Genomic DNA, 15,695 nt, shown 5'->3' with positions numbered 1-15,695 from the left:
TTTCTTTCCTTCATGTCACGAACCTGTGCATCTAATGTTCTAAGCATTTTTCTAATCCCAACTGTACCACAGTTTTCCAAAATTTCTCATTTCTACTTGCTTTTCCTAGTGGTCTTGCTCTGTCCTTGGGAAGATTCCTCCCTCACAGACAGGATCATTTGCTCCCAGGCAAACCCCATGAATAGCGTATATACTTCCTCTATGTTTGGTGTTTTAATAAGGGTTGGAGGGATACACAGTGTTCAATGTAGACATGCTGCAGCATGGTGCAAGAGCACCTTAAGTATTGAAAATCTTTTTTAGGAAAAAAAAGTGGTGTAAATTCATATGGCTCTAAATAAAACAAAACCCTAGCCTATTTTGGGCTTATAAAACTACTATGCAATAAACATAATAATGTTAAATATAGCCATAGCAATGTTAAATATAGCCATGTCATCACATGTGAATTTGCATGCATATGTATAAGAACAAATCTGATGTGTATCATATCTGCATATATAAATACAAATTGTTTCAGGAATCAAGCCATAGGACTTTTTATTATAACCTATCACAAGCATGAATTCATCTGTAACTAGATGTGTAAGAAGTTCAAAATGACTAGCACAAATGGAAAAAAATTGGATGTCTGAAGCATGTTATCTACTTCTGCACCCCATGCCCTGCGTGAGGCTGAGTAACATGCAGGTTTGCAGAATTACCAGGGGTCTGTAAGCATCTGTGAGCATACAAACCCTGTGGGAGGCTGCAAACCTGATGCTTTAGGTGTCTCTGCAGTGTTTGGGAATCAGCCAGGACAGATCACTTGATGGCACATGTCACGTTAGACCTCGCTCCCTCAAACAGCTCCTCCCACATCTCTGTCTACTCCAGTCATGTGGAAAAATGCAGCCCACAGCCACTCAGCCCTTAAATGCAAACATTATATTGTGCTGGATAGGTTGCTTTAGTCAGGCAGCCTCATGAACCTGGGAGCCTGACTTGAGGCAAAATGTTAGAAAAATATTTCTTGAAGCCTCTGTAAGCCTAGGTTGATGTTTTGCTTGTACAGTTTTTATCAGTTGTATTCTCTCTTGTCCCTTCCTTAGTCCATTATTAATCTTGGCCCTAATGATAATTCAGAATGAAACTGCAAAGCAGAGCACAACCTTTTTCTTCCTTCTGCAACTCAAGTAATTTCATAGACAAAGTCTTTCTCACCTTAACATATGCTCTACTCTGGAGATGTTTCCTGGTGAAATGGCTGAGTTCCCTCACATGCCACCCAATTTTACCAGGGTAGTGATATCTGTGAGGTGATACATATGAAAGATGGGGGAGCCAGGCACCACAAATAGTTGGCATTACTGGCACTGTCTATCATTGCAGATGTAGGGAGTAAGTTCAGTAATCATGTATAGCATCTGGGCCTATAGACAGAAAAGTCAGAGAAACACACTATTTAAATTATTTTTGCTACTAACCTATTTCAGTATACTTTATTGTCTTTTATCTCACTTATAAAGCAAGAACATTATACAGCTGTTCCACTTTGCAAGAACATCGTACTTGTTATATCTTTTGTTAGAATGTCTCCTGCAGTGGGGGTCACATAATCCTTTTTCCTGCTCCAAAAATCTGGCTGTTGAAAAAGCAGCATGACGTGAAACAAAATTAGTCTCCTTCTAGTAAAGAGCAACTTCTTGTCATTTTGATTGGGTGCCTACCTTTTAAAATGGTCCTTTCAGTTTTATTTATATAAACATGTTCAGGAAATGAGTATGCATTGGCGAAAGATATGAATTTAAAGTGGCTTTGGTTTACTGAATTAGATTCTATGATTTTATTCTAATCCAGAACTAAAGTGGCTTTAATTCCATTCAATATATCTCGATGTCGATTTAAAATATTGACTACAAAGTTACTTTGCATAACAAACTCCAGTGATTTTAAGAGACTTTCCATGTCATCCAGAGATGTATCTGAAAGGAACTTTAGTGCAGAATTATGAAAGGGTCTGAATTTATGGAATGAGATGCTGTTCCAGCTGTTGAGGTGCATGATCAGAAAGTGTGGTATAAGAAAAGCAAAATGAAGCTGTACTCTCCATTGCTGATGGGATATCTGTCTGGAAAAACTCATAAGTCCCACCCAGTGTGACGACCTGAGTTTTCATTGGTGGCAACATAGGAGGCTGGAGGGTAAGGCACACAGCTAACCTCAGAGGTTTATTCATGCTCAGGTTCACCAGTAGCTTCCACGTCACTGCTTCATAGTCAATGGTGCAATGGTGCTCTTTTCAGGGAGCCCTGTGCTCTTATGGACTAGATACAAATAAGTAAATCAAATTTTAGAAAGCTGCTTTAGCAACACAGAGAGGTAGAGACTTAACCTAAGGGCTGGTCATTGCAAGCTGTGTCTCTGCCCTGTGCAAACAGGGCAAGAGTGTTATGGGAACTCATAAATCACCAAAGTCTCTGTAGCATCAATTTGCAGCCTGAGATTAGTATTGATATTTTTACTGTCAAAACTGAGACTTGTTAGAGCTTGATATGAAGGCAGATTTTTGCCTTAATGGTTATTACAAAGCACTTGGATAATAGCTTCAAAAGAGAAATTCCAAATTTAGTATGACTAAGTTGTTGAGATCATGATTGTCTGAGAGGCACCATTGCCATCATCACCTCTGTAACTGGGATGTTATAATGATTCAACTTTCAAATATCATTTAGCCAGACAAACTCCACACAGGTTTCCAACTGAGAAGGAAATATTTGTCATCCGTGTTTTTGACAAAAATGTAAAGTCCTAGAAATATTGCATTATTACAGTGGAAGACAGGTCTTCCTTTGGGCAACAGCCGGAGTTCCTTCTGCACCACTCAGAAGTTTTGTCACACAGAGATTGTAAAGCATAGTGTGGCTTCAGGGCCCTGAAAAAGCCACAAGTCATGTTTTTAGTTGAAAGGATGAACCATTAGAAGCATGCTGACAAAGTCTTCTACTGGAGAAGCATCTGATGATGTTAGACGACTTCATTGCTGGTATAGATTTAAATCAATTCCCTGCTGGTCTACTGATAGTTATGCGATTGCTTTAGGTAGTAGAGCTGTATTGATCCAGACTGAAGCTGAAAAAAAACACATCCTCCACACTACCGTAGTTATCACAAAATAAAAACAAAAGTACAAAAGAGCAGGGTAACTTTTCACGTGAAGCTGCTCTTGAAAATGGGTGAAGCAAAACAGGAACAGATAGGAACTTTTTTTGTGATACACTTTGGGAGTTACTCTGGAACAGTTTCTATACTTAAAGTTAATCATGCTGAGTTTTCAACTATAGATAATACTTGACTCCTGTTCCTAGGCAAGGGCTTAATTTCCAAACCATATGTTTTCTCAGGATGCATATTAAATTGAAAATAGATCACTATGTGCAGAGACAATTGAAACAAACGTGACTCCAGTACAGTTCAAAGTCAGCTCAGCCTTTCAGTAAAGGTTGGCAATTTTGTTTTGACTGTGTTGCATTAACAGTGAAGGACACCTTTTAAAACCAGATTCAGTCCTATTCAGCATAGGGCTAAAATTTAAGTATGGGCACTCCATGAAATGCTTCCTTTAACATTGTATCCAAATTTCCAACATCCTGTAATAAGCAGTTGAGCTCTGAGGAGCAGATACTACCCGAGCTCACCTCTCTGAGTTAATAGCTGATGCACAGTATGGTTCCAAGGCTTCTGCATTAAGCAATCCTGCTAATTTATAGCATTTTTCACTGTTATTTGGAGATCGTGGGGAAATCTTCCTCAGGTTGTTTCACTAATCCAGTTTACAGCACAGCCTCTAAACAGTTGCCATCAGCACAAGTGCAAAGGCAGTGAACTGTGCCATAGGTGAAATAATAAAAAGCAGGAACCTCTAAAACCAACTTTGCTCCCAGAGCTTGGATTTTTGTCCTGATTTTTCCATCAGGTTTCTCACTTTTCGACTCCACAGTCTGAACTGTCCTTTAACTGTACATTTCCCTTTTCAAAGAATCCTCACTAATTACATATATTATTGGTCTGTTTGGACTTCAGAATAATTGCTAGAAATTGAATTGTAATTTAATGGCAAACCAAGCGTCTCTCAATACTTCCCACTGTGTGATTAACATTCTGTAAGGAATGCCGTCATGTTTGTCATACAGAAAGCAAAGTTTAGACTTTTGTTTCTCCTTGTAGAAGCAAGGGAAAGGTTAAACAAAGGAAATCAATTATAAATGTTCCATTAGTAAGGATGAAGATAGAATATATCTGTCACTGGGAAAAACCCTGGCTTGATTCCCAAGGGACTGCCTCTCAACAGTTTTGGCTTAGCAAAGGCGTTTGAGCAGGCTATTCTTGGTCAGATAAAGAGAGGCAGTGCTGGCAGCTCACACACTGTGCAGTCTTGAAATCTCTGCAGTATGCTCCCTAGCTTGTCCAGATGTACTGATTCTCTAGGCTCAGTGAAGGACATATTTATTTGATCAAGCTTTTGGAGAAAGCTGTGGGTATATTCCCAGAATGATGAATGAGGGAAGAGATGATAGTAAGAATGACAGTTATTTCAATAACACTGAGACTGGTTTTCCTTTTGTTTCACTGTTACTCCATATATGTATTAATTATAAGCTAGGGCAATACATTTTATTTATACTAATGTAAATAAATAATCACATAAATCCTAGCGGTCTTATTCATCCCAGCAAACACATATGCTAGTAGGGCATATTTAAAAGCACAGAACTAAACCATGGCTAAATACAGAACCATTGCTTAAATTTACAACACCCTTTAGGGAATTAGTGTCCTCCCACTCCCTCAACAACAACAGAAATAGTTCATTCTACTGACCAAACAATAACTTCCAGATGGCATTAATCTGACCAGCTGAAGCTGGTAGTAGGGATTACTACTCGTGGTGGATATGGTTATGCATATTTTGTGTAAATTTTCAGAGAATAAAGGCCAAAATTGCCCTTGTCACCCTGTGATGAACATCTTTAACCTGACTTAAACCATATAAACAAATAGCAAATACCATGAGTTGAGCTTGGCGTTCCTCTGATTAACTCTTTTCAAATTAATTCCATGTGTGGACTTCTCTTTTTCTGGAGTTCCAGAGTTCCTGGTTGCAGTTTAACTGGAACATCCCAATTGCTTTCCAGTATAAAATGGCTACAGCTGGTGTTATCTAGCAATTGCTGTTTCATGAAGGCTTAATGAAAAGTATAAGCAGGACCTAGACTTGTGCTTACAACAGAACCTATTGATTTCCACAGGAGCTGAAAGTACTCTCTAGTTTTGCAGGAAGAGTGAGTTGCTCAGAAAACAGAACCCCAGGGCTCGTGATTCTAAATCAGTGATGAGAAGGTTTTCTGTTCTGTTTTAAACTTCTAAGTCAAGCCAGACAAAGCACTAAACATTAATTTTTGAACAAAAAATGGAGAAAAAATGAAAAGCTGTTTCTCTGTTACAGACTGTAATTTCAAACGTTACTCCAAATACAAATACATCTCTCCAGCTTATTTTACTTCCATTATTTTCTTCAAAAGATGTAGGCAAAATTTCAGCATCATAAACTGCTTTTCATGTTTCATTTATTAAATGTATCTCCTCTTGAAAAGCACCAAATGACAATCAGTAAACAGAGGTAACCATTCATCAGAGACAGCATAGACTTCAACACTTTCCTGCATCTCTCTGCTCTTTTTTTTGCGTTTTTCTCTTTTGGCTATTTTTAGAGAAAAAAGATACCTAGGGTATCTCAACATCCTGAGTACAGCCATGAAAATGTCAGTCATGACATTCAGCTTCTTGGTGTAGGAATCCACCCTTTGAGAACTACCTTGAGGTCATCATCTAATAAGAGGCACCAGCGCTGGATGTGATGCCATGTGCCATTTCTCTGCAGCATTGCCAGTTTCAGCCCCTCCACCTGCCTACCTGGGGATGCCCAGGGCAGTGAAACAACTGCTTCTCAACCACATGGTAAAATGTTTTGGGGTTTTTTTTTTGGTTTATTTTTAACACATCAATTCACTGATCTCATTTTCCATGTGGCCTCAGGGGGTGGCTTGGGAAGAAACAGTTGTGCCAAAACAAAGAGTGTGAGATGGGAACAAGTGGTTGAAGGTCAGGAGTGCTGAGCTGGCATAGTCCCGAGGAGTGCTGCAGCAAGAGCAGTGTTCCCACCCTGGAATGCACAGAGGTGAATGCCTTTCATCCCTGGGGGGATGAAATGGGGTTGCATGCAAACCAGGGGCTACAGCAATCACCAGATGAAGGCTGGTGCAGAAGGATGGTTTGAGTCTTACAATATAACCCCCCTGGAGGCTCTGAAATCACAACCCATCACTTGTGGCACTTGCATAGAGCACGGTAGCTCAGACTCTTGTACAGTCACAGTATTTCTTTAGCACTTTCCTTTTTTACATATATGTTATGAAGACAGAGATAATGGGACCCTTAAACACAAGAAGTGTCCTTTTAATACCTCAGTTAGATATTTTCAGAAGGTACTATGTATCACCTGCACTGTACGTCAAGTAGTATTTAACTCTGCTTTTATTAGCTTATCTTTATTTTCCTAGATTTGATTAAGAGCCTGAGGCTGGAAAAGTGCAGAAGAAATAAAAGCAAGCTGTACTCTCCTGTCACCTGCTAACAGTCTTTCAAGCAGATAAGCAGGATCCTCCATGAGAATAACTGAAATGATATAGTGAAGAAGTCCTGCTTGGTCAGGTTTATTATTTAGTTTATAATTTTTGCTTCCTTGAGAAAATGGGTTCTGAAACTATATGAGAAGATCAAGCCCCTTTTGACCTTAAGGTTGCCAGTTGGAGCAGGACCTAGGACACATCTGTGAGTACATTACTTTTTAAAAATTGGATCATGACAAGAGAATCATATATTTTGTTGAAATCTGAACCAAGAAGCTTACAGATACTATTACATAAATAAATCCCATTTTATTTTTAAGGAATTATTTAAGGGATTAAAAAAAATAATCTTCTTATCTTTAAACCACCAGAAACAGAACAGTAATCATAGGCCTATCTGAAATACTAGGAACTTTGAACATAGATGCTTGGCTCTTTATCTAAAGAGTCCTACAATGCATATGAATAATACACTAATTATGAACCCATCTGCTAACTTGTAAATCTGCAAAAACACACTTGCTCCATTATGTGCAATAAAACGCTATAAATAATCAGGTGAATTTTACTTTTCCCTTTTCAAGATATCAGTGTCACTAATAGCAAGCTGTGCATTCTCGAATAGTGATTATGTTCCTGCGATTAAGTTACTTCTACTGCTTTAAAAATAACCTTGACTATTCCTCTTGTCTCAGAATTACCTGGCACAAATCTTTCACAGGAGCGATGCCTGTGTCACACAATACTGTAGTGACATTATTGGATTAATGACAGTCAGCAAGAAGAGCCAAAGCACTTTCCAAGACAAGTTTCTCAGGAAAAGTGCTTTCTCCAGAAAAACCATGCTCCTAAAAGAGTGTAATCCACCACCTAGTGAGAGTAACAGCAGTCTTACCATGATATTAGATAGAAAGGAAAAAAGGGTAGAAAAACTTTTAGGTAGAAAAACTTCTTAGGACAGAATGTAGCACAGTAGTTGAATTGAAATAACTTTATCCAACTCGACATTTTTCTAAAACTTGCTCAATTTTTTTAATGATATTAACAATGCTGCAGAAGGGTTGAGTAGGTAAACTGCCAGGCTGGTTTTGTCATTGGATGCTATTTATACAACTTACACCACGCAATTTTACCACTGTGTGCTCTTTCTAACAAGAGTGGGGATGGTATCATGTTGGCTTTTAGTGAACAGGCAATTCAGCATGACCTCCAGATAATATGCCACTGAATATATTGGTGCTGCACCTATATCTTGAATATCGTGTGAAGTTCTGATTCCCCACTCTTACCAGTCTCATGAAATGACCTGTTAAAATGAGAAAAAGTACAGAAAGGGGTTGATGTGGATGTACTTATCTACCTGTGCCATTCTGTAAATCTTAATAACTGAAAACCAGCGGTAATCTAGAATCAAAACCAATATATTTGACATCATTTTTTTTCAGGAAGTCAACAGAAATTTTATGTCCTCTCTCTCTCTCTCTCTCTCTCTCTCAGAAATGACTGAAAAGGCTGTGGTAGAGAGATGTTAAATAATGACCTTTCTGAAGAAGATGAATAAGGAGCAGTTGCAACATTTCATAAGCCAAAACCTAGAATTAAATTGCTAGAAACATATTTAAACATCAAAGGAAATTCTTTTTTCACTCAGTTCATGGCCAAATTGACTCAACTTTTGTCGCAAAGAAGTTGCAAGGCAAAACTTGTGAATGAGATTTAAGAGCAATTCTGTCAAGGATATTAGATGATATAAATTCTTAATCTGACCCCAAACTGCAGGTTTTATGTTTCAGCAACTTGTACCTCAAGAGCAGAAACTACTGCTGTGTATAACTTGAAGAGTAGGTACTCGTATATGAACTGCTACTGGAGCACATATACTGTATTGCAACTCAATTTATACTACCCAGAGATTGTTTCTAGTAATTTGGCACTTAAGGAAAAAATGGAATATTAAAGTACAATTTGTACAATTCTTGTTTAATTACTACAAGATACAAGTGCATCGAAATGTATCAGTCTCTAAATAAAATCATTATTAGTGTGAATCTATGCACAGATCATCACTATAATTTAAAAGCAGTCTCTGAAACAAATGCAAATTCTTTTAATAAAAGCCCATTATTTTTATTCTGGAGTATTTCCTTTTAAACTGGTACATTTGAAATTCAAATGGAACTGTAGCTAGAAACACTGAGAAATCCTTGCTGGTGCTCAGCAGGAGGTTTTCATTTAGTCCCTGGACCAGAACCTCATTCTCCCTTCGAACACTGCCAGGGCTTTTTCTTCAATATGGAGGTGCAGGTCGCACTTTTAAAGTAATGAATGAGAATTGCTGAGCAGGGCATAAAAGCTTCTACACTGAAAAAGCATCCAGTTCATGTTACTGTCTCTAGATGTGCGTGCCTTTTTAAGCCTAGCACACAATAAATAATCCCTTGAGGCTGAAAAATACCCAGATACTTACTTGATACAAAAAATGTAAACATCAAAAGGAAGGAGTTTTTCTATTTAGGCATCAAACTGTCCAATGAGACAAAAACTGTGGTACCATCTAACATCATTTTTTTGTTACTGCTTAATCCTTTTTAACCGTGCTGCTCGTGCTTTGATCACCAATCTATCATATTTAACTGAGGTTCACCGGACAAATGCTGGCAGTGAAGATACACAGTAACACTGCCCTTTCCCTGCCCACATAGGACCTGCAGTCCTGCTCTAGGCTGAAGCAGTACCCCTGCTGTTTGAGGGGCTCCGAGACCCCAGCACCATCATGTACTCCATGAGTGTCTCCCCACCAAAGCCCTGTGGTGGGAAGGTGGCATGGTATGGTCTCTCCTTGCCTGGGAGCGGTCCAGCCCCTGCTGTACCAGGGCTCCTGTGCCCATCATCACAGTGGCTGCAGGCTCTTCCACCCAGGCAGGTGCTGAGAACTAGTGCACTATTACACATCATTCCCTTGCCTGCACAAGTGTCCCTGGTCTTGGCCTGGCCCAGGCCCCCCACTGGCAGGATGGCAGCCCTGGGGAAGCAGCCCCTGCAAGTGTCCCTAGAGAGCTGACTCCAAGTGAGGCCCACATCTGTTTCACTGAATTCAATAAGTCTGCTGGAGATTGCCCATTGACAAGTAAAATTATTTGTCTTCAGGAAACTGGAGTTTTAGAGACCCTGACTTCCTGGGTTTCGGCTGCTATTTGCTGCTTTGGGGGTCAAAAAGGTGGATCCTGGGCAGCACCTGTGGCTCTTCAGGGTTTTCCACTCCATGAAAGTGATCTGAGTGAGGACATGCAGGTTCTTCTCAAGAGTTACTTTTTTTCTGGTTCATCCAGTAATTTTGTTGAGATTTGAGTTTTTTTGATGCTGGCAAAAGATATGGAATAAGAGAGCCCCAGACAAAAGTCTGGCTGACATGTCTGTCAGAGCTGCCTTGATTTCTGCCGATCCTCCAGCTGCTGGTTCCATCTGTTGTCTCCCACTTTTTTTATTCGCTTGTAAACACCTTAGGGCACAAGCCATTTCTAAGTGAGCAAATCCAAAGGACGGGTATGGTGCAATACAAATCCTTGGTGCTTCAACAGTGCATACAATATTAAAAATGCTCAGCAAGGGGTTTCCAGTATATTTCTAACCACATCTGAAACAAACTTCTAATTAATGAATAATCAAGGATAGTATGGTGTTCCTTGCACTCTAGTTAAACATATGTGGCAGCTCTGATTTGTGTACTGAAGCATCTTTTGTGTCAGTTTAATAGTTTTCCTTTTCCTAACCATGCCTAAAGGGCAGTATTGGAGCATTTGATCGACAATGTCTATCTATGCACACCCACCAGCACATGCTGATCTTCTGAATAAGAACTGAGCTGATGGACACTGGCTTTGAATCACTGTTACTTGTTCAACAACATTTTGCTGCTGTCTTCTCTTGGCCCTTCAGCCGCTCCTCCCAGTGTGACTTGTCTCAGTCTCTCCTATTTTTCCTGGTCTGGTCTCCAATTTTTCACTCCTCCTCCCTTTACTTTCCCAATAGCCTCTTCCCCAAGCCAGATTATATTGTGTTCTGTCATGCCAGGGGAGAGTACACCCAGCCTCTGCCAGGCACCTCGAGGACCTGGGTACATCTGTCATCTGCAATGGTCATCTGCAATGTTGGGCAATGCTACCTTGCACTCACAGGCAGGCTCAAAGGCTGGCTTCATCCTCAAGCCCTCATCTCCATGGAAAAGTACAGTCATTGAAAATAACAGTGCAGTTAAAGAGGTGTTATACTTACACAAGCAATGCCATGTTTGTTAAATGTGCTTATGCTAGTATTGATTTTCCTACAGGAAGGGGATAACCTTTATTTTTGTTGTCTGAATTTACACTATCCAAACTTTTTCTGCAATTAATGGTGCATGTCTCATTCTGAAAGTAAAAGACCACCCTTCTACTGGCATGCTTTTATTTAGTATAGAAAAGGCCTAATAAGTCACAGAAAGAGAGAAGATGGGAAAATATGACTGCTGTGTCTTTGGACTGCAGGTTAAATCGCATGATTTCAACATTTCCAGCAGCAACACCAACAGCAATGTCAGTAAAAAACTTTGCAAAGGTACATGCAGTTTTGAAGCAACCACATGATGGACATCAGGGCTTCCTCAGGCCTTACAAGTAAGCTGTCTTGCTGGACAGGTCTGTTTCAGAGATGGAGGGAAATATGAGGCACTACTGCAGCTGTGGCACATAGTCTGCTTTTTCTACCTGCTTAGTCTTGGTAGTTTGTTTTATTTTAAAAGAGTTTCAAAATGAACAGCAGATATCCCCACCTCGCTGAATAGTGTTTGTTTCAGTCTACTGTGTGGCATCTCAGTTTCAGGTGCAAAGACTTTGACTTAAGAAGCCAGGCCTTGGATTAGAAGAGCTGAGATATGGACATGTGCTCTTCTGCCATCCCTGCTGTGGAGAGGGGGAGGTCAGGAAATCAAATGCTGAGATTAGTAATATAATACACCACAAAAGGAAAATTCACCAAAAAGGGCTCATCTGTTGGATCCTGAACACTTCTGAGAGCGTATTCAAAGTATTTTGCTTTGGTGTGGGGTTTGGTTTTTTTGTTTGTTTGTTTACTTGTTTGTTTGGGGCTCTTTCGTTGTTTCAGCGGACTTAGCTCCTCTATGAATTTCACTCCAGGGAACCATGGTAGAGCTGTCCTGTTCTCCCTGGGCTTATGAAGCAAACTGCGGGAAGAAATTAAGAGTATTGGCAGAACTCTGAAGTAGATGATCTGCAGCCGCATTAATTATTGATCATGTTAGCAGTTGATGAATTGTGCTAAAGTGATCTGTGGCAAGATAACGTGAATTAAAAGCTGCTTAAATATTTAGTTTTGGGCTTTTTATATATGGCAGGAATTTGAATGAAAGGCTACATGTGAGTCATGACTGGAATCAACTTTTCGGTAAAGACGATATCAGAATAAAAGGTACTATCTAAATGATTTCTAGAGAAGAAATCTCTTGCAGGTAAACATTCTAATGGAAGACTGGAAATCTTTCCTTACAAAATTTTCTCAATATAGGAAGACAGATGAAGATTTTCTTGTTATTAGTTTAATACTTGCATATTTTACTTTGATTAAACCTTGCTGCATCTGAAATAGTGCACGAAGTGCTGTGGGGAGAGAGAGACTAAAGTGCTGTAGGAAGTGAAGGAAGACTGTTGGCTGAAACTCCATATGTTTGCTGCAGCATTGCAACGCTGTACAGCTGGAGCACAGCTTGAGTGAAATGAATACGTAGATGACTGGTGAGAGGAAGTAAGGGGGCTAATTCTGACATTGGATATATGTGTGTGTGTGTATATATATATCAGGCAAAAGAATTTGCTGACGATTCTGCACAGGGGCTTGTAATAGAAGGGAACCAGTGCATGTCAGCAGCACCAGCTAAAGTGCCTTTGCCAGCGAGATAAGTCCCATTGAATAAAAAGGTCAGCATCACTTCTCGGATCTTCTTGGAGCTTCTCAGATCTCCTCAGCAAGCTCAGATCCTACTGCATTGCCTCACAAACTTTTTTGAAAGACATCGTGATATCATTAATAGAGTTTTGGAGGTTGACACGCATTCTTAGCTGGTTTAGGTGCCACAGTTTCAAATAAATCCTTCGCTGGCTTCTCCCAGCCTATCTACAGAGAAACATCCTTAATGTAAAGCAGGCTTGGTCCTGAAGTAGAAATGTGTTGTATTTTGGCAGTTTAGTGTAAACAGGCTAGAGTCATCTTTAGTGAGAAGAGGAGGCTCCTGCCTACTGTAGTTTCTTCCTTACAGTTTGTCTCACCTCTTTCCTCCATGTATCAGAGAGCACTTTGGCATTTCAGGGTATCTGTCTTGCTTTTTCCCACCCTTCACAAAGGCTGTCCTCTGCTTAACATGCACATTCTTTCCTTTGGAGCCATTTTCCTCCGTAGGCTCTCTGAGCTGGCAAGCTGCCAAACAGTGAGCTGCATGAAAAAGCCTTGATCATTGACAGGCTGTCTTACAATTTCATTCTTGTATTCAAGATGCAGATGGATGTTATTAGAAAGGTTTTTACTTCGAATGTGCGCAGCTTGTCCACATGGCCGAGATTAGTGCTCAACAGTCATATAATGCTTTTCATCCTCAAAAGATCTTTACAAGCCCCAGCTCTCAGAACGCCCTTCTGAGCTAGGTGCAGGCATTTTGTTATATGGTTTATAACAAGGAGTTACTAACATATGTTAGTAACTTGTTCAAAGATGTATTGCACAGCAAGCATTATAAAGGAAGGAATTATTTACACTTTCCTAATGGTCTTCTGTGATGTTTTCCCATAAAGAAAAAAAAAAAGTAAGATTTCACCATGGCAACATATTTTCCCATATGAAAGAAGTGATTAGTGAAATCAAGAATTAAAATGTATTTCAGGTTATAGTACTACTAGATAAATATGCACTTCTAAAATTTATGAGGCCGAATTTCCTACTGCACTCAGCTTCAATTAATACAGCGGAACTGGAGCCTAGAGGGATCGTCAAAGAGACCCAAATTTGATAGAAGATTTGGAGCACTTGCCTCTAACCATACTTCAAAACAGAGGGAAATGATTTTAGAAAGAATGATGAAAAACACCCGTCTTCTTGGTTGAAAGGATAGTGCAGGATTATTTTTTTTCCCTGCTTTAACTGCAGGATTATAATTAAAGCCCTAACAGTCCCAGTATGAACTCCTTTCCACTGAAAGTTCTTGTAATATTGTATCTCATCTGAGTGAGGGGGCTGAAATAACCTGTAGCTGTAAATGACTTCTTTATAATTATATATTTGCACTGAGCTTTTACTGGCATGACCACATTGACATGCTTTACCTTGCACAGACAAGCCAGTGGAAGTTTCAAGTGTTGACCAGCACACATGATCTGGCTAGGGCCAAGATCACACTGTGAAATGTGGTTTCTAAACTAGGTTGGCAAGGCCTTGAAAGCTGTGTAAAAATCAGTTTTAAAGGTCTTTGTAAACCTTGGTGAGCCTTAGGGCCCACATAGGTAGCTGGAAAAATTGCCTTGGAAAACAGTAGCCAACTTGGCCCCATAAAGAATAGTTAATAGCGCTGAGAGATGGTGAGGCACTTCTGAATAAACCAGCAGGGGCTGACTGGTGGGAGACTACAGACACGGGGGTTTGCTTCACAGACATACACCTACTTTATGCTTTCTGGGTAAATAGCCTGAAAATAGCCTGTCTAGCTCAAGTCGTGAGGAGAGTAAAGCTTGATAGGCTAAAGCAAGTGTATATTTTAATTGTGTTCCATCTTCCCTATTTTTGAGTTAGCTTTGCTTTCTTTCAAATTATTTTTTTTCACCAAGTAAATAATTGCACAGTTATGTCCATTGAATGAAGGACTATGCAGCATCTCAGGAAAGAGGTTGAGAGTTAGTAACTGAACTCTCTGGTGCGCCAGAAAGAACCACACACTTGTGCTGCATAGAGAAGACTGAAAGAGTGGAATGGTATAAGCTAGTCATGCTTTTTTAACCCCAGAAAGGGTTTCTTACTTGTTTTTCAGAGTAATTCTACATGCGATATTATCTCTCTCTTGTTTTTCTGGTAAAGGTACCTGGCCCCACAAATTTCTTTGGAGGAAAGGGAAATATGAGTTATTTTCTGATTTTATGATCTCTATACAGTGTTTCAGGGAAATGATGGGCAGATAAATTAATCAAAATTATTTTATGGGGAATTACAACTGGAACAGGTTATCACATTTTTATGGATTACACATCCTCAGCCTGCAATGTCAGCTATCCTATTTCACTTTATAATTGTGCAAGTGAGTACATCTAGACCAATTAAGCATTTTCAGTTGCGTACAAAAGAGTTGCAAATGTCTGCTAGAGGATGGAGATATGATATAATTTAACTTTAAACATTTGAGTTTAAGGTTAAGAGATGCTTTTTGAGAGCTATGACATACCTGCATGGTTTTGAAGATAAGACATACATACGCACATTGCAAAACTATGAGGTATTTAAGTTAATAGCTCAAACCTGTGTCATGCTTTGAATATCTTCAGTACTTTTATTTCTCTTTGAAATTTACAAAAATAAAGATCTGCAAACACTGCAGAATGGTTTCAGGCCACTTGTGGTCCAGTTTTTGTCAAATGCCATCACATCTCCTTCCACCTACAAACCCCTTTTTTGTTTCCCACAAGATCACCCTTGGAACCATTGTGTTTGAGGTTCCCACAAAGCAAAGTGCAACTTGATTCCCATGTGCACAGATCTTTTAAAATCTAACCGCAGTAGGAAAATACTTTGCCTAAGCTTCAGTGTTGGTCTCCTACTTGAAATGAACTGAATATCTGTACCATTATTGATGGTTTCAAAAAAATATGTGATATTTTTGCTTAAAAGACCCCTCTTTGCACTTTGAAGATGTGCTGATGTGTGTTTTTAATCAATTGTATTTACATTGCCCAGGAGTATCAACCTAGTATCTCACTCAGAGATTTACATATCAGGTGAGCA

This window comes from Neopelma chrysocephalum, unplaced genomic scaffold (genome assembly GCF_003984885.1).
Source record: "Neopelma chrysocephalum unplaced genomic scaffold, ASM398488v2 Primary Assembly neopelma1_42, whole genome shotgun sequence".
NCBI lineage: Eukaryota > Metazoa > Chordata > Aves > Passeriformes > Pipridae > Neopelma > Neopelma chrysocephalum.
Note: the sequence above shows the minus strand (reverse complement) of the source record.